At 40.2% G+C, this 26648-nt stretch overlaps 1 protein-coding gene across 1 annotated transcript in view; it reads left to right on the top strand.

The window, feature by feature from the left end:
- The window catches only part of kif23 (kinesin family member 23), a 34245-nt gene extending 23448 nt beyond the window's left edge, over positions 1–10797 (top strand). Inside the window, exon 24 of the mRNA XM_061774560.1 lies at positions 9809–10797. The gene's annotated coding sequence lies outside the window, so the exon portion shown is untranslated. The remainder of the gene's footprint in view (positions 1–9808) is intronic.
- Positions 10798–26648: the final 15851 nt, after the last annotated feature.

The raw sequence follows: 26648 nt of genomic DNA, 5'->3' as shown, positions 1-26648 counted from the left end.
CCCAAAAACATACATGAATTGGAGACTCTAAATTGCCCGTAGGTGTGAATGTGAGTGCGAATGGTTGTTTGTTTGTATGTGCCCTGCGATTGGCTGGCCACCAGTTCAGGGTGTACCCCGCCTCCTGCCCGATGACAGCTGGGATAGGCTCCAGCACGCCCGCGACCCTAGTGAGGAAAAGCGGCTCAGAAAATGGATGGATGGATCTTCTAATGAAATAAGTGTTGCAAAACAGCCAATGAAAGAAAAAGCACAAAACACATGCATAGTTACTTAGCTGATGTTTACTGAACTGCTATGTTCCTGTGTCATGTTTACGGCATGCTGGAAGTTAGATTCTGTTGTGCTTCTTGCGTTGTGGTAGACATAATGCTCAGCAGCCTGTCTTAAAGCAACTGATCCATTTTCCTGTTCCCTTGTCTTTTACTACTAATCACATGCACCATCCAACCAGAAAATGGTCATGCAGCTGAATCACAGGTGACATGTTTTGGCTATTATCTTGTCGATCTGAGCCAGAACCGGGGCAGCCGTGTTTCTCACAGGCCGCTGTGTGATTAATACGCACATCAAGCGCTACACGGAGATGGCTGGATCCTTTGAAGCATGTTTGTGGAGCTGGATTTGCTGAGCTAACACAGTCCACGCAGAACCCCCTTGAATAAGCTTGTTTGGATAGCATCCTCTGTGTTTGAACAGGAACTGAGTGTATTCAAATGGAGAACAGACAATGCCCCTCCCCTCTTTCTTCCTCAATATGAGCAGACAAACATGTCCACCCTGCCAGGTCTTGTCCCCCCCCCCCCCCCCCCCCCCCTTTTTTTTTTTTTTTTCTTCTAACTTATGCCTGATTGTGTGGGATCTCAAATATCTGACATTAAATTGGCTGGAACATTGTGGAAGTAGTGAAATGCAAAGATTTTTCACTGAGAGAACACAAAAGAACTGTCATCTGACACTTCCTTGGTGACAAGTGGAGTATGGATATATTGAATCAGTCTCTTGCATGAGAAAACATTTGATTTAGAAAAACCCAGATAAGGAGAGTTTACTTGAAAAAAAACGTAACATAATGCCAACCATCGATTTAACTTGGCTTGTTAAGTACATCGTAAACCTTGGCTAAGTAGACTATTCTACTAATTTAACCCAGCTTGTTAAGTATACCGCCCTCCATTAAAGTCAATGTGATAAGAGGACCTGACCCTATATGAACACAAAGACACAGCTACTTTGCTATAACGTAAAATTTCAAAACCCCTCTTAACAAACTAATAACTAGTAATGACTTAAAGCTGCAGTGCGTAGCTTCTGTCGCCCCCAAGGCTGTAATTCTCCATTACAACAACATTGCTAGATAAAATTTCCGCTACGTCATTTTCTGTTCGCCATCAAGCGCGATGCCCTGCAATGTCTGCGGTCGACATGAAATATAAACAATCAAATTCTGAAAACTGCAGCAAGATGGTAGAGGAACTGATAGCATTAATCAGCATTGAGTCACCTCTAGTAGTGGCTTGTGCACATTTTTATCATAACTCAGAGCCCAAAACAAACTCGTTTTAGTCCGAGCACAGTGGCCCCTAACTTATCATTTTGGGGGCGCAATTAGAAAATGGAAGGGTGCAGACTACGAATCAACTAGCAAAGTAAAGACCCACATTTCCTCCTTTCATTATCAGCAAATTTCATGTTCTCCGCATCTGGGTATTGACAGCAGAATTTTCAGTTCATTGAATCCGTCTCCTTGAAATACCTTGGCCAGATGAACACACGCAGCCACTCGTAGAAAGTTTCCTGCCTTTTTTCAGCACGACACTTTCCTCACAAAATGTGTCATTATCAGGATTTGTCTCCTCTGGCACACTAAGTTCATTATTATTATTTAAGAACAATTTTAAAGAATCTGAAAAATAACTGGTCGCACATCGGTGACTAGATTAAAAATTCACTCCAAGTGTCTCATATTTTAGGGGCAAAAACAACCATTTAGCAGTCTGGAGCCCTGTAAACAAAAAATACATGTGTTATATTTGTTATTTTTCAGATAAACATAAAAAAAAGAAGCGACAAATAACAATCACCAGACCCCATGCAAATATGTCCCTTAGCGTCTGTAAGTGGCATAGAGATAACAGAGTAATCTGATTGGACGCTTTAGTACGTGCAATAGGCGATACCACGACATCATTTCTTTTCTTTTTGCATAAAAAGTTTCAGTGTTTAAAAAGAAATGCAGATCTTTTGGCTGTTATTGATGATAATATTGATGACTAAATCAAGTCAGTTGAAGCTTAGAGTATTTGAAAGTAAAATGCGGACTCAACACCACTACTGACTGCATTTGCATCCTTGTCTCTCCCTCTCTCTTCCCCTTTCCCACTTACACTATGCTTGGCTCGTTTAACTTACATGACCCAGTGAATACATAACCCAAGGCCATTCAAAACATTCCGAGTGCCTATAGGGATAAAACTAAACCACGTAAGCTGGAAAGACTGCTGCACTGCCACCAGCGTTTCACTGTGCTCTTCACCTCCTTCATGCTGTTTAAAATGTGGTCTTTTCCTGCCTCGGAGGGCTCAACTCAACAAGCTGCATCAGTTCAACGCACTTACATGGACGCTACGTTGTGGCATTGATACGTTAAATCTAGCCCCCCGTGTACAATTCATGGCTTTGCAATGATATGCATTACTAAAGCTTTGGAGGGGGTCGTCTTGTGTCCTTTCAGAATACTTCTATTTTAAGCTTAAGGCTAACAAGCTTGCATTCAACTCTTCCTTGACTGCATTTAATTCTGTTTTGGGCACTTTCATTTCACATCAGCAGCACATGCCAAAATATTTCCCTTGAACTAGCTGGTAGTTTGGAAGGTGAAGTTGTATTAGACGATTATGTTTTCAAATGAGCAAGCTTGGGCCTTTAAAAATGGCCCACCAGAGGAGCTAAGCTTGCATGCACAGCCTATAAAATCTGACGAGTGTTGAGTGCAAACTACTGTAACTGCAGGCGCAATTAACAGTAGCTAGCCAGAAAGGAAAAGAAGCTTTAGTGCTTTAGTACATTTGAAAGCAATATAGTAATGTCCATGTCTTTTTTTCTCCCTAAAAGGAATAAATATGCAAAAATGAGCATTCTCTTTGTGTGTTTTATGTTTGGCTAGCACGGTTAATATCATAGCTGTTGTGAGTAAGATAATTTCATAAGCACTGAGATTAATGATGCTCCTGCACACAAGACCATTGTTAGCCACTTTTATTGTACTTTGTTTTCACTGCGGACACACAAACGACAAAATACCCAAGCCAATTTTACAGTCTTGGTGAACCTATTTCCGTTTACAGTCAATCAATCAGTAGCCCACTTTTAAGTGCAAATATTAATCAAGGTGCTAACTAGGGCTGGGATGGGGGGGATCTACTTACTCGGATAAGTCGACATCAAAAATAAGTCGACACGGATATCTGCGCCTCGAAGCTCCGCCGGAGCCATACAAGCCACCTTGCATTCAGCCATATCCGCATATACCTACATTTAAATTCCTTCCACTGTGTACATCCTCTATTGGTGGAAAGCTGGAACTGCAAGCATGAACGTTAATTCCGTAAGGCAGTCAGACGCACATATTCAGTTGGAATGGGGGGGGGATATAGCGCCTTGCCTTTACTCTGCTGGTTGTTAATGTCCGTGACCGGGATTTGAACTAGTGTTTTCTGTGTCCCATCACGGTTGTGTTACCATTGAGCAATCTTAACATCAGGTGGTCACAATGTACTCTTACTCTCGCATTGCTTGTTGTAACATTATTAGTACCAACATTTTTATTTTATTTTATTTTATTTTTTTTGCGGGGGATGTAAACTCGGTTAGTCGACGAAATATCTATAGGATAATCGATTCTAAAAATATTCAATAGTGACAGCCCTTGTGCTAACCTAGTTAGCTCCACTTTGTTACACTGTTCTGTGAAGTCCCAGTTTACATTGCACTGGGTGTAATTTGATCTTTGGCCAAACAATGGAAGACCCCTAACACTAGGTGGTGAAACGGCTCCTTTTTACTTGTTTCGCAGTGGATTTTTCTACAAGGAACAAGTTGTTGGCGAGAGGTTGGACGTGGTCGCTACATGATAAATGGTACAAGGGCTAACTTTACAGCTTTGCATATCTCGCACCTTCAAAGGCAAGGAGGGTTTCAACACAATAAGTTTGCCCACTTTTACAATAAAGGTACTCACGAAATTATTTTTATTTTATTATTATTTTTACCTTGTCATACGAGTGAACCGACTTATGAGTTTTTCGAGATATGAGCCGTCCCGGTCAATTTAAATTATTATTATTATTTTTTTTTTTTGCTTTGCTTGGACTACCGGAGACAAATTCCTTGTGTGTTTTGGACATACTTGGCAAATAAAGATGATTCTGATTCTGATTCTGACTTTTGAGCAAAAATGTCATATCCAAGCACTAGATGATGGCAGCAAACTCATCTCAACTCAGCTCCCTTCACAACAAGCAGCAGTTTGGTAGATGGTGAACAATCACTTCCAAAAAGACACTTCAAGTTGTTTATTGCCACTGCAGTTGAAGTTTACTTCAAACTAAAAATAAACACATTATGTATTTAAAACAACCACATAACCTTAGAAAGGTCTGCTAGCATAATGCTAACACACGCTGCCAAAGAAGGCTAACGAATAGCATTGATGTCACTTGTGTTATAACACTTTAAGCGATGGATATTTGAACTCAAATGCTGAAGCCATCGATGTAGACAGACAATATAACAATATTCACAGGCTTATATTCTTCATCCTCTGTGAAAAATAAATTGAAATTGAAAAACATTTGTTTGTTTCAATGGGGAAGGTAAAGTGTTTTGAGTTATGGGCGTGGTCATGGAACAAATTTAAGTCACGGCACCACTGCATTACATGAATAAAATATAAAATAATATACTGAAAATAAAGTTTTATCAAACAGACTCTACTGTTCTTCTAGTAGAGTTTTTTTTTTTCCATTAGGTTAACCAGAGGCAAGTTGAAGATATAACTGGTTGATACATGGATAAGTGGATTGGCCTCGTCATCATATCACAGTTTAAAATGGTGGTTGGTTTCACATTTTCCCTTTTAAAAACAAATATTTCAGTTTGTTGAGTTTTGTTAGTGCATGTAGATGTGGTGACTGAATGGCTGCAGCTCCCCTGCTCTGCTTTCCATTAGCACCTAACCCCAGCTTGGGCAGCTCCATGGCTGTTATCTCAATGATGTTCTAATTCTAGCCAAACACTTCTGTGTTTGACTCAATAGAGGCAGTGTAAGTCAGCAGAGTCAATATTGGCAGAGCACACAGGGTTGGTGTGACGAAAGAGAGAGAGAGAGTGTGTGTGTGTGTGTGCGTGCGTGCATGTGTATGATAGAAAGAGAGAGAGAGGGAGGATATGTGGTTGAGGGTGCTCCGTTAGTGAACCTTGACCGCCTGCTCCAGTAACAACAATAAAGATAATAAAAAAGGAAGCAAGCCAATTCCTGCGTATGTTTGTCTCGCTTACTTCCTTTGAGCCCACCGACATCTCTTTTATCACCTGTTTTATCTTTTTTTTTATTCTTCATGAGGAAGTTATTGTTAGACTTGGGAGTTCCTGCGGTCATTTTCGCGGCCGTCGGCACTCTTTGAGCTAAGTCAGGGCTGAACAGCTGAAAACTTGATGTTTTTCTTCTCATGGTGGGTGATGATAATTATGATGTCAACTATTTGTTTTCTCACTGTGAAGACTGCATAAATACATGCAATTCACTCTCTTTATTAGGCACACATGTACATTCTGATGATAACAACTGTATAAGAAAATTCTGCCTTTACAAATATAGTAATGCTCAATTTTAATTGACATTGTTATAGTAGTTTTAGAGTATCCATTTAACAATATAGTATACTTTTTATTGTAGCTGCAATTTGCAGCGATGTAGAATTTTACTGCACCACACTAACATAAAAATAACATGCAAAAATAAACACAGTTAAATTAACACTTTTTACAACTCCTTGTCAATTTTTTTAAACTATAACCAATTAGGTAGAGCACCTACCAGTCTTGTGTTTTATGCCCAAAAAGTGCAACCTTGGTTTCATTGGACCATAACAAAATCACCCAAACACGTGTGAAAAAATGTGTTACAGTCCACTTTTTTGGCCAAATCTTTTTTTCAATTGAGTTGTATAAATCATAGGTCATGTCAATGCTGGAAAACATTTTAAAACAATGTATTTTGGTCTATTTTTTTTTACATGACAAAAACCTGGCATTTGAAGAGGGGTACTTTTAATATGCACTCAATCTATCCATCCGTATACAGTATCTACTTTATAATCCCTACTTAGTCCAGGTCGTATCTATGCGTACCCTGGGACAAAACGCTGTTGTTATAAAAGTGATAACACAAAGGAGAAGTCACACATTTTTATGAGAGTCTGTAGCAGCAGCAACAGTAGCAGACAGTCCTGTTTGACTCAGCCCGAGGCCTTGTTAGCAGTAACAAGCCGTGTAAACAAAGCGCGGCGGTGTTTTTTAAGGTCGTCGCAAAAAGCAGCAATAACCTCGCAGTCAGCACAAAGTAGTCTCCCTGATGTGGCAGCACAATCTCCCTATTTAAATCTGCTGACAAGTGGAAACAGCAACATGAGCTAATGCACTACTTAAAGAGCATAATCGCTCTTTCCCTTACTGTTAATGAATGCTAATTAGGATTCTGGAGCAGTTTCTGGCATGTGCTGGCTGGGCCGTCTAATGTGCCGTATTGTTCTTCTCCTCGCTTCAGCTCAGCACTAATGCTGCTGTGCCAGCTATTAAAGTCAGATAAGCGATCCATCTTTACCATTGCCAGCCAAAGCGACGCTAATAGCTCAGCCATTAAATTGTTCATTTCCATGGCTTCCTTTCATTGTTTTAGTCAGCTCTATATACATATGAGCAGAGTGCATGTTTGACTCGTACTTCTGCCCACGGGCAATTATTTATGTATAATTCCAACCCAAAACAACCTCTCGAACAAGAGAGGATGTCCATCATAGTCGTGCCAAGTCATAAAAGGTTTTCAGGTGTGAATCTTAAATGGTGAGTTGTAATAATGTGATGTAATCCATGAAATGACTTACTTGTAATAAGGTTAATCACGTCCACACTTTTAATGAGCAGTAGGGGCCATATTAACAGCCATATTATTCCCATTTCAGTCTTGTTGATTTTACTATTGATTTTAAGATCTGGCACTTAGTCACAAGGCAATTTAGTCTTCGTAGGCCACAGAGACCTGGCAGAAAAAGGTTGAGAAGAGGAAGAAAGAAATAAGGCATTTCCTCAAGCTCTTAATTTTAATAAGTGGCTGTGAGGTGCAAATCCCAACAAGAAACTAAGCAAATGATGGGTTATAAAACAGCTACGTGTGACTAATTCCAAGATCCCACATACTTTTTAAGATATTCTATTCTATTTGGTTCTTCTTCTCAGCTTCTAGAATACAAAAAGCAATTATATTGTACTACAAATAGTATACATTAGTAACAAATATACAAAGAGTAGCTCTTTTTTCATATGCAATACCAAAAGACTGATAACATCAGTCTAAATAAATTAAATTAATAAATAAATGTAAAATATGGACATACATTCCAAAAGACACACTTCAAAATCTCATAGAAAGTCTGTGCAGAAGAGTTCGGGGACTCTTGTTGCCAGTTTTATGACTTGCGACTTGCTTGCCAAATACTTAAGGAAGACTTGACTTTAGACTCGGTAGCCGAAAGACTTGACTTTGACTTGAACTACATGACTTGAAAAGTCATCTCGTTTAGAAATCTGGATTTGAATTAAGACCGTTTGCCTTTTTTTTTTGAAAGAAAGAAACATTTTAGGGGCGTCATTCGCGCCAACCCGTCAACACAGTCTGCGTTGTTGGGCACTTGCCAGTGTGATGTAGCCACCTACATGACTAACGATGGAAGGAGCTCCAAAGATAATACAATTTGGATTCAAGTATTATGTCGAAGTCTGCAAAAAGAGGATGGCAACCAGCATGGCTCGCAACTCGCGCATTAAAGAAACAACAACAACGACGTCGAACTTCTTCCGTCACTACAAAAGTCACAAAGACAGGTAAGCTAATTTAACAGCTTAGCTAGCTGGTCAAACATTCAGTTTCATACTGGTTTGGGACGATTTAAAAAACAAAATGCTGTGAGTGTGAACATTTTAGTACAGCTAAGTAGCGTAACTAGGAGTGGGACGCTTTATGATAATTGTCGTAACCCTTCTTTTCGGTGCATATAGGCACGCAAAAGTCTCTCTCTCTTCTCTCTGTCTCATTTACTAATGGGGCGAGAGCAGAGCAGGAAGTAGCGTCTAGTGTCTTTAAAAAGTCAATCCATCGCGTTTTTATTTCCTCATTTTTTGGGAGCTTAAAAAACCATCACCGAGCTGTTCTGTAAATCGACGCATCCAGCGAAGACGCATTTTCGGGGCGTAGCTATCGTTAGCTTGCTAAGTGCAAGCCGGAGTGGTAAATGGGCCTTGTTATGGACGCTAAACACAGCGAACTCACAAGTGAGTGCAGCCAAAAGACATGACGCCACTTTTTACTTATATAGTGGAGAGGGAACTCGCGCGAGAAAGTATACGCCCCAGCCCTGTGATGTCACGGGGCTGTGCTTTAGCCCCACCATTCGTAGGCATTACAAGGCTGTCAAAGTTGAGTTAAATTGAGTTAAACTTTAAAACAATTCAGTGCATTCAATTCAATAAATCATAGTCTTAGTTGTTGTTCATTTAACTTTTATAAGGTGTGAATACTTTTTTTATTGTTATGATTTGTGAAAAAGCATTTTATTACCATTCCAATATATGTTGCGACTGGAGCAAGATTGTATGACTTGACTTGCAACTTGCTTGAAATTTACTGGCAACTCGATTTGACTTGCTTGATTTTTTTTTCCCCCTCTGACTTGGGACTTGCTTGAGCCTTGAAGGTTATGATTTGAGACTAGCTTGTGACTTGCACTTATGTAATTTACCCCACCTCTGGCTGAAGCCAACTCCATGTTTTCTTCCATTTTTAATTCCAGTGGCCAGCCTTCCCAATACATCGTGTGTCATACCAGCATTTTAATTTGTCGGTTTAAAATTGAAAGGTATTTGTGAATGGATGTGGGAACCAAAAGATTCAACCACCCAGATGTCAGTATTAGCAGAAAAGTGTGGATGGGAAAAAAAAAAAAAAAGGTTTCTGTTTCAAGGGATTACATCAACGTGAGCCAAGTGAATGAAGGACTGCATTCATTCATTTTCCGTACCACTTATCCTCACTAGGGTCGCGGGCGTGCTGGAGCCTATCCCAGCTATCTTTGGACGAGAGGCGGGCTACACCCTGCACTGGTCGCCAGCCAATCGCAGGGCACATAGAAACAAACAACCATTCACACTCACATTCAAACCTACGGGCAATTTAGAGTCTTAAATTAACCTACCATGCATGTTTTGGGAATATGGGAGGAAACCGGAGTGCCCGGAAAAAAACAACACAGGCACAGGGAGAACATTCAAACTCCACACAGGCGAGGCTCGATTTGAACCCGGGCCCTCAGAACTGTGAGGCAAATGTGCTAACCCGTCAAGCATCGTGCCGCTGAGGGACTGCAATGTATACTAAATTATTTTTCATTTTGTGTCTGCTGAATATTGATGAATAAGATGACACAAGAGTGAGAGAGCAAATCCCACAACCTGATATTTTTTCATCTTCCCACAGATGAAACCCAGGGAGCGTGCATGAATAATGGGCCTTGTGGTTGACCAGACGCGTCCCGCTCGATGGCAGCCCAACACATGAAAAGTGAATTTATAATTCTGTGGGACTTTATTGCGCTTCACTGTGTTTCATTCGACTTGGAGTAAAGCAAGGTTTGCCATTTCTATGCCTGCAAAGGCTGATGGATTAAACATTCTGGTGTTGCTAACATTGCTCTGAGGAGAACTCAGTGAGTCTGTTAATAGACCTTTCACTGCTGTTTATACAAAATATATAAGGCAGTTGTGTATAATTGCTTTGGCAAATGGTTGAAGCTAAATCTGATAGTTTTGCTGTTTAAAGGCTAATGGTTAATAATATAATAAAAACACATTATCTCTGTATCCAAGAACACAACAATTAGATGGTTAACTAACAATATTCAACATTTTATATACAAACAGAGTATATGACTCAGAACGGAGATTTAGTAGTCCAACTAAGACAGTTTTACAATCCTTTATTCAAAAACATAATTTAGAGCTTTTTTTGTAATCAAAGATTTTAAATTAAAACTCACAGCGCTTCACATATCTCGAGGCTTGTTATTTCCATTATTTCTAAGAGCTACTCTGACTGTTTGACTTTTGGAAAATGCAAAAATTCCAGAAAAAATTTATTCACTGATCAGTGAGATGAACCAAACAGTGTTGGCAGTAAATTTGTATGTGAGAACATACAGTATGTGAGGATCACCATATACTGTGTTGACAATGTAAATGTAACATGTTACAGCATGAAAATATGTTAGGATAAAATTTCTCCTCAGGGTGACAATTAAAGGTTACTGTCAGGCTGTTTTCATGCTTCATTAATTTTGGAATGTGATGCAAACTAAAGATAATTCACACCAATAAATGACTCATGATCACATTCCTGTGGTGTAATTCCCAGGTGCGCACAACACAATTTCAACATACAGGTGGAAAGTCTTGCCACGCACATATCACATTTTTTGCTTGCTTGTATAGACACTGGTCTATTGTAACACCACCCTAGCATGTGCATTCATTTTTTACACATATTGTGATGTTACTGTGTGAACGAAGAGCTTCCGTATCAGTGTTGTTTATACAGAGGGGTGACGCATACAAGAGGCACAATACAGAAAGTATGAACCAAACATGAGGTCGTATCTGTTTAAAAACCAAAACCACCACTAAAAACATTAGCATTGTAACATGTTCCCAGGATAATTTTGTAGGATTTATTTATTTTAAATATATTTTACCTGTGTGTGTCTGGATTTAGAATTTGATGCATATGTAAGTAATGTGACTCTATTTTTGTTAGAGAAGCTTTATAAGCTCCCATGCTATAACAGTGCTATTAGTCCACCATTGCTGGTTTGGTTGTGACGTACTACATGCCTACGTTGAACACTTGCCCAGGATTTTTCTTTTCATAGACGACCACTTTGAGTCCATTTTCAATACTTATATTTTGACACTCCTAAATGCTGTTGTTGTGTAGGTTTTATGCATTTTTAGTTAAATATTTTTAACGCCTCCTTTAGATCGAACACTTCTTTGTCTCAAAGTGGTTATTGTTAATACCAAAAATAACCTTATCCACTTAAGTTAATCTGATAATGTTGATTACTGTTAATGTTGCCTAAGTTAATCTGATAATGTTGATTACTGTTAATGTTGCCTAAATTAAGATCATATGGTGCTACAGTATTTATTAAATGTAGCCAATGATGGGTCTTGGATGTGAGTCTTAATGATAGGGATCCCCCCCTCTTACTTAAGTGCCACCATGAGGTTGATTTACAGTACTTGGATAAGGATCAAATTGTGTGCTTATATTATGCGAAGCAGTTGTCAATGTGCCAAAACAACAAATGATAGCCACATAACTTGGCAACTTCACTTAGCTTGGCCCATATGTGAATACAGACTATTGAGCAAACTGTCCAGCCTCCTTAAACTTCGGTTGACTTGTCTTGTACGCACGCCCAAAGATTTTCTCTCAAATCTGGATATGAACTCTTCAGTCCGTCAATTCGGAACTCATCATTCTCCGGTCTCCAATGATGCGAGATAATTATGAATTGTCTATTGTCTATTATTATTTTTTTTCCAACTGATTTAGGGCAATTTTGCATCGCTGAAAATGATATCTGTATCTCTTGTTCAGGTCAGATTTTTTATCCCAAGTTATTAACAGTTTATTAATCAAATATGTCAAACTTTGCCTACTGTAAATTGAATAGTAGACACTGATCAAAGTAAGTACAGTACCTGTCAATTGAATGTTACGTCATCATTGTTCAAAAGTCAGGGCAGCAAAAATACCTTTACATGTAAACTATCTATCTATCTATCTATCTAGCTATCTATCTATCTATCTATCTATCTATCTATCTATCTATCTATCTATCTATCTATCTATCTATCTATCTATCTATCTATCTATCTATCTATCTATCTATCTATCTCTCTATCTCTCTATCTCTCTCTCTATCTATCTATCTATGGTGTACTGTTGTGCATGGCATGGTACATGGGCATGGATTACTTTTTTTCATTCAGTTCATGACTTTTACTGATTAGGAAATGACCTCCTAATCTCACACTAAATGCATAAACAACCAAACAAGCCACATGTACATCAGTCACCCACAAGCACTCACCTGTGACATGCACTTTTTGTTAGAGGTGTTGATTCACACACATCCGCCCTCCTCAGCCACTTAACAGCTTAGCATGCTGCGGAATGTGGCTTGATTTAGGGCAGACAGGTCTTATTGAAGCACATACAGCCACGGGGAGCAATGGCGCCAACATCTCATATAACACACTCTCATCATTACTATTATTATTTCCACTAGTCTTTTTTTTGCTCTTTCATTTATCAGATAGTCGGACAGTTGCCAAAACAACAGCATGTTATCTGCTAAGTGATCAGCAATATGCAATTGCAGGAGGTGGATTCCCACAAGACGACTGCACTGAGGTGAACTGCTGCAGGTGTGGGCATTCTTTGGCAGACTGAAGAGGGATGGAAAGAGCAGTCCTATGACTGAGAGTTAAAAACACCTACACCTCTGAGGCTCAAGATTTAATACAAACGCTTCAACTCTGTCTTTACTCATGAATAGCAGGCATGCTGCTCTTGATCTGACCTCTGACAAGGATAATCCAGAAGCTTGTTACACCTCTTTAAGACGTAATTGCTTGCTGTTACAGGACAGGAATTTTCCCTCCCTTTTTTACAAGGACCATAACAGCCAACAGCATCAATCTTCTTTGTGGAGCAGCTCATCAACCTAAAAGGGCGGATAAATAATCTGGCAGATGATAGATAGGAGGAAACCCTGTGAGCCAACACAGCCACATAGATTGAGGAGTACTTTGTGGTGGAATTCTTTGTGTGTTTCTGGGCGGCGCCACACCACACTGCTTGGCCTGGAGCGCAGAGGGAAGAAGGGTGCAGCAGACTTAACCAACGTGTCCGCTGGAGAACTGTGTTGCTTTGCCTGGCATGCAGTTTGGAAGGGGTGTCACCTCCTGGGTGTCAGCCCCTACCCGTCCTGAGCCTCTGCCCCGTTCACCTGCAGAGTGATGGAAAAGCATTTCGGGAGTGAGTGATTTATATGGCAGCTGTTGGTCAGTTTGAGTTTATTAAAATGTTTTTTTTAAATGTCATTATTGAACATTTCTCTCAGAGTGTCCTGAACTATTGCTTATATGGAGTTGTGGTATGGAGATAAATAATGCCACTCAAAGGCATTGCCATAGCATGGATGTGGCTCAACATCCCATAGCTGACAACATGTTGTTCTCGCAATTCCTCAGAAGATGACATTGAATCAACAGCATCACTCCCATTTGCCTTGGTTCCTCGAAGACGCAATTAATTAACAATCAATTCCACAGAACCAACATAATTCTTAAAAATTAATAATCAATCTATTACCATGCCTGTCCATAATAACGAATGAGAGTGTCCCTTTTTTAAAACGCTTGAGAGCACAAATGATTGCACCTTCCATAACTGCCTAGTAACAAGTGATCTCAGGACTGGGACCTTAAAATGTTCTTCGCAAAGTTTACTAAGCTAGAGATATGCAGTTGAGATAGAAATTAGAAGTGTGGGGAAAAAAATCATCAGACAGTGTGAGAGAGTAATTTTTTTCTTGGAGCCTACCAAAGTGGTTGGTTCCCCATCATTTGGTTTCATATTAAAATATACTACTGATCCGACTGCTCTTTTTCCCAATGAACAATCTTTCTAATCATTGTTCTAAAATCCCAACCTCCAAAGAGGAGCTTTAGAAGTGGAGCTGTTTGATATCTGAGATGAAGGCACCAAACCCCCTGCAACACACTAGGAGAGTGTAACCTTATTTCACGCTGGCTCTCAAATAGTGTCGAGAATTTGTGAGGCAGTGGCCGTCATTAATTAGGACCCTGGCTGGCTTGACAGCTGCTGATTGGAATGAAGAGCAGTGCTACAGCAGACAGCTACAAATTTCCCTGACAGCCATGTCTCCATTACCGGGCGTCAGCAGCCTAAACAGCAGTAATCAGAGGAGAGAGAAAACACGCTTTCACACTACAGACACCTTCCTTTTGCCTTTGCTGTAAGGAAGCATTAACACAGCATCAAGCACATAAACGCATAGTCTACTCCTTACAGCAGGTATAATTTTCAAACAAACTGAACATCTGCTGACTTCGTGTTTTCTGAAGGCTGTTATTGAAGAGGCAGCCCAAGCTAGTTTTGACCTCTTGCCTGTGTCTATGACAAAATGCAATTAGTAACTACAGTTCTGGAAAACAACAACTGTTTATCAACTATTAACACTGGGCAGCACAACATATGATACAAAATGATTACAACCTGTTTTATTTTTAGCAAATAAACCTCATCTTGATGATTATATTTGGATGCTGAAACCTTGAAGTTCATGTAAAGTGAAAATAAGATTTTCTTCGAAATGTGACACGTCACAGAGAAAAGTGTTAGTGTTAGCCCTGTTAGTGTTAGGGCTGCAACATTTCAAATTGTTTTTGGAAATTTTGGTCATCTCCTCCGGGCCAAAGAGGAAAATAACCATCCGGATTGTTATGGACGCAAAGCTCAAAAGCCAGCACCTGTGATGGTATGGGGCTGTGTTAGTGCCAATGGCATGGGTAACTTACACATCTGTGAAGTCACCATTAATGCTGAAAGGTACATGCAGGTTTTGGAGAAACATATGCTGCCATCCAAGCAACGTTTTTTTTTTCATGGACGCCCCTGCTTATTTCAGCAAGACAATGCCAAACCACATTCTGCACGTGTTACAACAGCGTGGCTTTGTAGTAAAAGAGTGCGGGTAGTAGATTGGCCTGCCTGCAGTCCAGACCTGTCTCCCACTTAAAATCTGCGGCGCATTATGAAGCGTAAAATACGACAACGGAGACCGCGGACTGTTGAACAGCTGAAGCTGTACATCAAGCAAGAATGGGAAAGAATTCCACCTAAAAAGCTTCAACATTTAGTGTCCTCAGTACCCAAACATTTATTGAATGTTGTTAAAAGAAAAGGAGATGTAACACAGTGGTAAACATGACCCTGTCCCAGCTTTTTTGGAACGTGATGCAGCCATAAAATTCTAAGTTAATGATTATTTGCTAAAAACAACAAAGTTTATCAGTTTGAACATTAATTATCTTGTCTTTGTAGTGTATTAAATTAAATATAGGTTGAACATGTTTTGCAAATCATTGTATTCTGTTTTGATTTATATTTAACACAACGTCCCAACTTCACTGGAATTGGGGTTGTACATTGATTATGATTCAGTTACTGGTTTGGTTCATAACATGTCAGAGAATAGATGAAAATGCTTATCATTGTTTTCCAAAGTAAAAGCAGATGTTTGCAAATGTCTTATTTTGATGAAATATGAAGATAATCGGTCTGCTGTCATGGAGGACTACAGAAATCTGAGAATATTCACTATTGAGAGGCTGAAATTCTGGGGATCCAGACAATTTTAAGCTAAACAATGGCTCTAAAGGATTAATCCATTATCAAAATAGCTGTCAATTAATTTGATAATGAATTAGTTGTCGATTAATCGATTAATTATTGGCCCTCCAAACCCTACCAAAATTGAATGATTAAAAAAATGGAAATGATTAATGCGAAAATGAAGGTAAAGATGAGAAGCTATAAGTAGATATGAAAAAAGTAAGCTGCTATCTTATCTTGCTCCTAAACAGTCAAATGACAGGACATTGGGAAATCAGACAATTAAAAAAAATAAGAAATACACATTAGTGGCGTCGGTTTAAAGTCCCCGTAAAGTGAAAATACACGTGTCTTCTAAATTTGAGAACAATTGAAGAGTATTGTTAAAAACCCAGCCAATGTTGTATGATTAAAACATCAGAAAGTATATAAAACGAGGCTTCAAAATGGTGAAAAATTCACTCTTGAATGCTGTTGGCATGTCCGCTGAATGTAATGAAACCACGTGCCGCTCAATTGTCAATCAAACACCGCTGCTGCAACCTGGACAAATTGATGCTACTTCGTCTAGCATCTTTCTTATGCCTGCATGTAATTACATGTTTGTGCCGTGAAAATATATCCTGTACGTTTGAAGCCTCGGGAGGCTGGAATACTGTATATCCCAACGGGTCATCGTGGGGCTTTTTCGCGCCACGACAATAAAGCACTCTCTCTTAAGTGGCCACACCAACACGAAGCCCAAATCTCTGACTTTGCTTTACAGAGTCTTTAAAGTTAGTAAACGCTTGCAGCCTTAAATGGGTCAACAGTGATCTCATTTATTTATTTTTATTTTTTTTGAAAATGAGTGTCATCTTGATGGTTATGATGCCCAAAAGTTAAAGTTAGTAAATGTGGCCTGGAATGGATCAACATTGAACCGAAGCACAAGACACAATCTGTCTTTACAAGATGTAACCAAAACCACAATGTCTAACCGTCGAAAGTCTTATTAGCTTAAATGTCCCAGTCATGACAGGTTGTTTACCCTCTAGTGGCCACAAATCACATCTCAAGTACATACAGGAATGTAGCATCCCAGCCGAGGCTGAAATTACAATTACCCTGAAATGTTTTGGTCAAACTAATTATAAGTACATAAATGTCATTTTTAGAAGCTGGAAAGTGATACTGGATGAAGTGCTGTGATATTGTGTCTTTATTTCCTTGCATGAGGCCAAAGATGTTTTGGCCAAAGAGTAAGGTGCCAAATACAGAAATGTCTTTCCTGGAAGTATAAAAGTAGACATGCTGATTACATTTCAATGAGTTGTTGCAGCGTAATGTAGTAATTTCACCAAAAATAAGCTTCTGCATCATTCTCACAAAGGCACTCAATATAGATAGCAAGGAGGCTTTTACGTCATAAAATGCGCATGTTGTACATTCTTGTATAATATTGTGATCATGAAACTGTACTTCTTTCAATAAGTAGTGCAGGTCCAGCATTTTTTTTTCAGCGTGTGGAGTGAGTGAAGGTCTGTGGCCTTGAACAGTTTGATCCCTGTAATGACAGAGGGCTTTTGCGTGCGTCATCCTGTCAGCACTCGGCTTCCGCTCATCCCTGATGCTCCCCAGCGTAAGGCATGCACGTGAATATATGAACACTGTTATGGACTCATGCACGCACACACAATGTTGTGTCATTGCATGTGGCATCAATTTAAAAAAGGATTTAAAAATAATAGTAATACAAGAAAATACCACTGCATATTTATGTAAATTATTTCTGGAGTATAAATCCCTCAGATAGTCTCATTGGTGATGACTATCCCAATAATTCCTCCCCATCTAGAATCAAACAGTGACGTCTTGAGGTATGAATGACCTGACATAAGTTTTTCAGGCTACGAGCTGTTGATCCACCAATTTCTTGCTTTTACTTGCGAGCAAAAACTTGAAATACGACCACTGTATGGAGGCAGTGAACTCAACTCAAAGTACTTCACAACAGGCAATTACATGTTATGTATTCAAAACAACCATATGCTGAACCAGAGTAGGAACGCGCTACATTTACACCATTACATTTACTCAAATAACATTTTGGATAAATTGTACTTGTCAGAGTAATTTTAATGAAGCATACTTTTCACTTTCACTCGAGTATTTATGTTAAGAAAAAACTGTACTTTTACTCCGTTACAATAATCTACATGTCACTCGCTACTTTCATTTATATTTACCTATTTTAAGACTTTTGTTTACAACTTCCGCACCGGGCTCCGTTGCTCCAATCCACCGTGATTACCACAGTGATGCTTGACTCAAGTGCACCAATCAAAAGACACAAGAAAGCCACATAGCCACACACAAAGTCTTCAATTGGGCTTCACGGCCCAATCAAATTGAGTCGTGACAGCTGCGCGCGACTCGTGTTTACATTACAGACTACGAAAAACAACAGCTGCATCATGCGTTGTAGTTTTGTCACTGCCCAAGCTTGGATATTTCAACCCTCTTCTGAAAACACCTTGCGGTAAGTTGCAGATGTTGTTTTGGCTGTTCATATGGCAACATTAGCACTATTTTCTGGTAACAAGTAACTGCACCTTGTTTTCTCTCTCTCTCTCTCTCTCTCTCTTTCTCTCTCTCATATGCACACACACACACACACTCTATTAATCAGTCTGGTCAGCAAACGGCTTCTTCATTCAGTCATTCTGTAAGGCCCCATGCATGTGTTGTTGTTGTTTTTTCACTTAAAAACTGAAATAGCGGGAGGTGTGTGTGGACTCCCATTAAACATGAGTTTGAATGTGATCTGTTACTACTGAATACAGCCACATGTTACAGTATAACAGGGAGTGCATCCTTCTGCAACCATACTTATTTTAATTGAAATTTTATTTATCCAAGCAAAAGACCAGTTTAAAACAGAACATCTCTTTTGCAGCGGTGACTTGGCCAAGAATGCAGCAAGTTAAACGTCAAGTTCAAGGCAATTACATTCAAGTTTATTTCAATTGTTTATTTCCACCTCCCCTCTCAAAAAGATGCAAAAATAAATCAGTTGAGCTGTACAAATTCTCGGTCACATTAATGGTGGAAAAAGTGTTACAATTATATATCTTGGTTAAACCTCTTTTACAACAAAAAGACCTGGCATTTGAATAGGGGTGTGTAGACTTTTTATATCCACTGCAGTCTTGTTCCTGCTTTTGTAATCTGCCTGGTAAGCCTACAGTATTGTGCTGTTTAACAAGTGAAAACATAGTATAAGACCAGCCATGCCCAAAGTCCGGCCCGCGGGCCAAATCCGGCCCGTGTCCAAATTTCCGCCGGCCCAAAGCATGTCATACAATCAATAATATGTGGCCCGCCAGCACAGTTTACCACAGTAAACAATACACACATACAAAAAAAAAGCCATTTTATATTTCAACAGAGGGTGGCAGTAGACCTGTGGCCGCACTCTTGTCACGAGACCCCTGTGGTATGTTTTTAGCCCATTTCTAAAATGGCAACTGAAACTAAAAAGAGGAAAGTTGACAACGCTGGGCCGCCGTGTCCAGGACAAATGGATTTTTTCCCTGACATACGAAACAACTGTGTCTGCCTAATTTGCCAAGAGACTGTGGCTGTTTTCAAATAATTTAATATTAAGAGGCACTACCAGAAGAAACATGCTAACTACGACAAGCTAACGGTGAACGAACGCACCGAAAAACTGAATCCACTGGAAGCTGTTTTGATACCACAGCAGCGCTTTTTCACAAGAGCCCGTGACTCAAATGAAAATTTTACAAAGGCGAGCTACGAGTCTCAGTGAATTGATTTTTTTGTGATGATCAAACCACAGTTTTGTCAAATTTCTGTCATCTGATTTGACTATACTATAGTGTTTTCATTTAGTGTATGTAGATCTCTGGTTTCAACTGTATTCAGTAGAGGCACACACGTAGACAGAGAATATAACAATACTCACAGGGATATATTTTTTTTATCCTTTGCGAAAAGCGACTAAATAACTGCAGTTTACTGCGTGCATGATTTTGTGGCCAAGTCCCACACACAAGAAGGAGGAATTAATCATGACCCACAAACTGTTTACTCTGTACACTCTATTTAATTATGTCATTTACTGTGTGTAAATGCAGGCTCTATTGGGGGCACAAGCCAGTGCAAACTGTAGGCCGGTCCCAAGCCGGGATAAATGCAGAGTGTTGCTTCAGGAAGGGCATCCGGCTTAAAACTTTGGCAAACAAATATGAGCGTTCATCCAAAGAATTCCATACCGGATCGGTCGTGGACCGGGTTAACAACGTCAGCCGTAAAGTTGATGAGCCACACAATTAAGTTATGGGAAAGAGTAGTGGAGGCTAGACTCAGGACAGAAGTGAGTATTCGCGAGCAAAAGTATGGTTTCATGCCTAGAAAGGAGCTACATTGTGTCTTTGTAGATCTAGAGAAAGCCTATGACAGAGTACCCAAAGAGGAACTGTGGTACTGCATGCGGAAGTCTGGAGTGGCAGACAAGTATTTTACAATAATACAGGACATGTACGAGGGCAGCAGAACAGTGGTGAGGTGTGCTGTAGGTGTGACAGACGAATTTAAGGTGGAGGGATCAGCCCTGAGCCCCTTCCTGTTTGCAGTGGTGATGGATAGGCTGACAGATGAGGTTAGACTGGAATCCCAGTGGACCATGATGTTTGCAGATGACATTGTGATCTGCAGTGAAAGCAGGGAGAAGGTGGAGGAACAGTTAGAAAGATGGAGGCATGCACTGGAAAGCAGAGGAATGAAGATTAGCCGAAGTAAGACAGAATATATGTGCATGAATTGGGGGGGGGGGGGGGGGGAGTGATGCTACAGGGAGAAGAGATAGCGAGGGTGGAGGACTTCAGATACTTGGGGTCAACAGTCCAGAGCAATGGTGAGTGTGGTCAGGAAGTGAAAAAACAGATCTAAGCAGATTGGAACGGGTGGAGGAAGGTGTCAGGTGTGTTATGTGACAGAAGAGCCTCTGCTAGGATGAAGGGCAAAGTTTATAAAACAGTGGTGAGGCCAGCCATGATGTATGCATTAGAGACAGTGGCACTGAAAAGACAACAGGAAGCAGAGCTGGCGGTGGCGGAAATGAAGCTGTTGAGGTTCGCTCTCGGAGTGACCAGGTTGGATAAAATTAGAAATGAGATCATCAGAGGAACAGCCAAGGTTCGATGTTTTGGAGACAAAGTTAGAGAGAGCAGACTTCGAAACGTCCAGACACGTTCGGACACGTCCAGAGGAGAAATAGTGAGTATATTGGTAGAAGGATGATGAGGATGGAGCTGCCAGGCAAGAGAGCGAGAGGAAGACCAAAGAGAAGGTTGATGGATGTCGTGAGGGAAGACATGAGGGCAGTTGGTGTTCGAGAGGAGGATGCGGGAGATAGGCTTACTTGGAAAGGATGACTGTTTGTTTTTAGGAAGTAAAATATCATAGAGTGCTAATTTCCTTATTAAAAAACCCATTACAATTTTTTGTTGGCTTTTAGAGGGAGGTTGTCATGGATTAATGGCATTTTCATTAATTTCAATAAGAAATGAGGATTTGCGATAAAAGTGTTTTGAGTAACTCATATCTCAAATCAGGAAGTAGTGCCTAACCTAATCCCCCCGTGACCCTGCAAAGGATAAGTGATGTATTACAGAAAATGAATGGAACGGTTGTTAAGAAAGAAAACACAATGCTTTACAAGATTAAAGTGTGTGTGGGGGAAATCTCCTGCCAGCTAGGAATCACACCAAGGGGAGTTGTTGCAAGACAGATGCAGTGTTGTTGTTTTTTTATTACACTAGGGTACAATAAAAAGCCTTAAAGTCATCAAACACTATACATGCTGTCCCCTTAGTGCCAAGCTAACATGGTGAAGGTAGCCATGCATGCAAGTTTGTATCCTGTTCATAATTGATGGCACAATATCCTGTGGCAAAATATCATATACATTGGACTCTCACATTTTTCTAGTTTCTCACGCCACACAGAGCTTGTGCAGGAGCAGTGGTCTTGATGTTGTGGGATAAACCTCTAGTCAGGAATACAAGACAGTAAAACTTCTCTGCACCTCACATCCACACATTTTTTAAACATTCTTAAGGATAAACATTCTTAATGTATGTGTAAAACATAAAAACGACAAAATACTCTGCCTTAGTGTCGGCCTCACAGTTTTGAGGAGCGGGGTTCAATCCCCGGTCCCGCCTGTGGTTAATTGGTTAATTGACAACTCTAAATTGCCCGTAGGTGTGAATGTGAGTGCGAATGGTTGTTTGTTTGTATGTGCCCTGCGATTGGCTGGCAACCAGTTCAGGGTGTACCCCGCCTCCTGCCCGATGATAGCTGGGATAGGCTTCAGCATGCCCGTGACCCTAGTGAGGAGAAGCAGCTCAGAGAATGGATGGATGGATACTCTGCCTTAACTTCGATTTTTTAAATATTTTTTTTTTTTTTAATGATGACACCCATGGTCATAATGACTCCATAAACTTCAGTGTATTTTTCTTCTTGTCTTAGCCGTCCGTCCTTGTTGAACCTGGTCCTCCTTTTAAAAAATGAGTTTCCAAAAAGCCAAAGAAAAAGTAAAAAACATGCCCAGATCTAATTCTTTGATGCTCACTGAAGAGCATCAAGTGCGATATGCTGACGTCCTGCATGACGCCATCTCATCAGGAGGGAATTTCGATGCTTATTTTTCCACACTGTACTGTACTAAACTAGGTTGCATTCAACTGTAATGTTCCATGGTGCCTCATACTTTATTTGAATGTTTAGTACCAAGTTTTACTGATGGTTGGTCTATTTCAGAGATCTCATCTCCTACCAACTAAATAAACAAACAAGCCCACAATACACATCAATCCCTTGCAAGCACTTTACAGTTGACATGGACACACATCCATAAAGACTGCAGAGCCGCCACAGGAGGTGGCAGACAATCAAGAATGGGAGGCTTCATTTTATAGCTGCCGCTTCCTTGTCAGCTTTACTCCTGGCAGCAATAAAACACTCCATAATAAAAGCCACAATCCCGGGGAAGCAGCAGGACTGCAGCTATAGATAATCTACTCAGCTCACACGCCTCACACTGGGTTTGCATTTTCTGTCCCAGAATTCATCAAGCAGGTTTACTTCAGGGTTTTCTGGTTTTAAGGATAATGAAAAGCAATGAGACAAAGCTTATCTGCTGGATCCACATGGGCAAAGCAATATTGTGACATTCGCTACCAGTAGGAGAACAAGCTGCTTAATTAGTAGCTTCTACGTTGTCCAAACATGATCTCTGGAGAGACGACTGTGATATTCACAGGATATAAATCCTTATGCCCTTGTGTTTAGTTGAATTTCTGAACTAAACTAAAATGAATGATAGCCAACAAGGAAGCGACCTGAAGCTGTTGCTGTACTTCAGAAATGGAGAAGCAGCTGGGCTATGCTGAGTGTTTGTATGACGTGTCCCCCACGTTATTTATCACAATAAAATGACAAGGATGAGTTTGCCACCGCAATATTTTTACCACTTCAGCTAACAATTAGCCAAGCTTCTTCTATTTATTCTTCATCTATTACTACAATTACTAGAAGAACTACGACTAGTACTACCACCACCACTACTACTAGTATAACGCTTGAACCTCGGTTTTCCTGATTATTCCATTCCAAAAAACTGAGTAAAACCGAATTTGATGAAAATTTAATAATACAATATTTGCCAGAGGAAAAAATGTAAATCCAATTAGTCTGCTCCCAACACCCAAGGATATTAACAAAAATACATTTCATAGAGAATAACTATAGTTTAACATAGAGAAAACAATGTTTCGTAACTATAAATGACTAATTAAATGGACAAATTATATTGACCTTTACTGAAGACACTTGATTGCTTATGAAAGATGGCAAAGAGGGGAGAGGGAAGAGAAGATATTGTTTGGAAGGGGGAACCAACCATTTTCTTCTTTGCTATGATTTATTTCTTGAATTCTATGGTGTTTTTCATCTTCTTTATCAAAGGGGACCTTCTTGGGCCCCATGGTGGCTTTTTGAACAATCGCACTCAATAAATAAACAGAAACAAAACTTTCGATATGCTTCCAATAAACCCATGGGGTAACGCTAACTCAACAAGAAAACAAAGTTGTGCATGTGCATGGCGGAATCTCTGTGGGCGCTCGATTCCAGGAAATGAGTGCCTGAGTCACGTGATGAATTTGGTACTGACCATTTTTAACTGTATGAAAAGAGCTGATGGATAAAAACTGGGACAAAATTCCAGCAAAAGAAATCAGCCAAAACCCAACCGTACGAAAACGAAGGCATGAGTACACCCCACACTATATGAGTAGAAAGAACGCACATGACAATTGTTTTTTATTCTTGTGGATGGTCTCTTATATTCTAAAAATCAGTTAAATGCGATTGGTTGGCAACCAATTCAGGGTGTACCCCGCCTCTCATCCGAAGATAGCTGGGATAGGCTCCAGCACGCCCACGACCCTAGTGAGGAGAAGCAGTACAGAGAATGGATGGATGGATGTTTTCAGAGACCAGTGTCTTTTCCCTGTGACCTTCAATCAAGTGTAGCAGCAAAGCCAGCCCGAGTCCGCTCAACTTCCATGCCGAGGCCTCCAAAATGCAGCTGCCTGTCTGCTGACTACAGGTGTGCTCAGAGGGCGAGTTCACATCTCCTCTAATCTCATTAAACCCTCAGCTGCTCTTGGCCTTTCTCGCCTCCCCTCCTTTATCCTCATACGGTGATCTGATCACACCAATCAAACTTTGATTTACAGTATTTACACCATCCCCTTGCCCCCGCTGTGGCTACGAGGGAATGCGAGGAATGGCCCGCCCCTCCCTGCAGGCAGCATCCCAGCTAAATGCGAACCAATCAGCGGCTGTGGGTGGAAGGCCATACCACAGAGCACTGCTTCCTCTTGGCAGACTTCCCTGTGGTGGCTCTGATCACAGCCCAGTGTTAACAACACGTGACCTGGCCTCACAGCCCGCAGTAATTGAGGTTACATCCCAGGATGTACCTTGATGAATAATTAAAAGGGCAGAAACAGAACTCAGAGTGACTTACCCAGTGCCCTGGGGTCTAATAACGTGCTTGGACTGTATTAGGTAATCTATCCACTGATGCCAGTTCGTGTCGCAGCCACACATACACACATAGAACAAAAGTACACGATTGGGTCAAGATAAAGGCAACATAACTGTATCATTGTCAGAGTCAAGTTCATATTTTAAGGTTGGGTAGTGGACAAAATTGTGGAAGCAGCAAAAATATATGTACGTGTTTTCAACACTTAATCAAAGACGTGTTTATGTATTTACTGTGTGCTGTGCACAAAAGTGTAACAAGATCGACTTTGTGTCCTTGACACATCGAAACCCGAGTGTAGAAACACAAGCCGCATTTACAATATAAGTTGCCATTAAGCCTGCAAAGGTGAAAATGATGCACCTCCCTACCAGTGCACGCTGTTAAAGCTACTAACGTCATTCACAGAGTAACAGGGGTCATTCACACTATGCTAAAATATGACTTGTTTTATGGTCTGCAACCTTGAGGATAAGATTAGAAACTATGCACCTTACTGAATATTTGCATTTGGGGGACAGTTTTAGTTTTAAAATTGATTGTCATCTTTCGAGTTTAGTACAAAGTATAAAGGTATAGAACTGGAGAGCACAAACCACATACCGGACACTCATATGACCTTATACGAAAGGTTTTTGAAATTAAAGTGCATTGTAACTCACTTCAGTAAACCTGCATAACAGAACATACAAGATTGAATGCAAAAATGTAAAAAAATGCTATACATGCCACTGGACATCGTCGAAGGTATCAAGTTTATCATATTGTATACACTACGTATACTGCAGTGACAGGTGCGTTTGGCACCGCTTAATACCACCACTATCACATCGCTGTTATGGAAACCATCAATACTGTACAAAAACGCAATATAATATCATGCTCACAACTGTGCCGTGTATGTACATCACATGAAGCAGATCATAATCAATATTTGTCAAATAACATGACAAAAACATTCAACATTTAATAAAATAAATCATACTCACCAGAGATGCTGATTTTTAAATGTATTGTGTGCAGATTGCTACAGACATATTTTGCTAGTCGAACTTGGCTTGCTCTGACTAACCGATCAGAGGTCGGAAAAATGCTCACGTTATTGTGAGGCTAATTTTAAATATGATCGGTTTAAAAAAAAAAGGGCTTTATTTTCATACACAACGCATCTGCGATGGGGCACAAATGCTGGCCTATCTTGATTTTTGTGCAAGTGTAGGGCTGGCTGCGCGTGTTTGCCAATTTGGTAGACTGGTCTGTGCCAAGCTGAGCGTTCCGGTGCAGCGAGGGTGTGTTCTTTGAGATGCTTGCGGCGGAGTGGCAATTTGGTGTCAGAAAGTCTAAATTTACACCTGCTCAGACCATGCCTAACTTTTGCCGTAAGGGAGACTGCTGGTCTAATGCGATTTTGGTGAATTTGGTGGTTTCTTAAAAATCTAATTAGAGAAGCCAGATGGGGCCAGAGAGGGTTGACGTTTTTTTCACAGATCATTTTCCTCATGTTGTCAGGTCATACTGGCAGTTTTAAAAAATATGATGAAGTTTTTTTTTTTCCCAAACTGTAACCTCTCCCTTTAAATTTTACAGTATAATATTGTAGTCAGTGAGTGTACTTACATTAGACTAAACTGATGTTGGCATGGTCTGCAGGTGGAGAAAAACATGGCCCTTTTTGCTGACAGATCCTTGTGTGTCACAGTT

The sequence above is a fragment of the Phyllopteryx taeniolatus genome, chromosome 5 (assembly GCF_024500385.1).
Source record: "Phyllopteryx taeniolatus isolate TA_2022b chromosome 5, UOR_Ptae_1.2, whole genome shotgun sequence".
Classification (NCBI taxonomy): Eukaryota; Metazoa; Chordata; class Actinopteri; order Syngnathiformes; family Syngnathidae; genus Phyllopteryx; species Phyllopteryx taeniolatus.
Note: the sequence above shows the minus strand (reverse complement) of the source record. Positions and strands in the feature narration are given on the sequence as shown.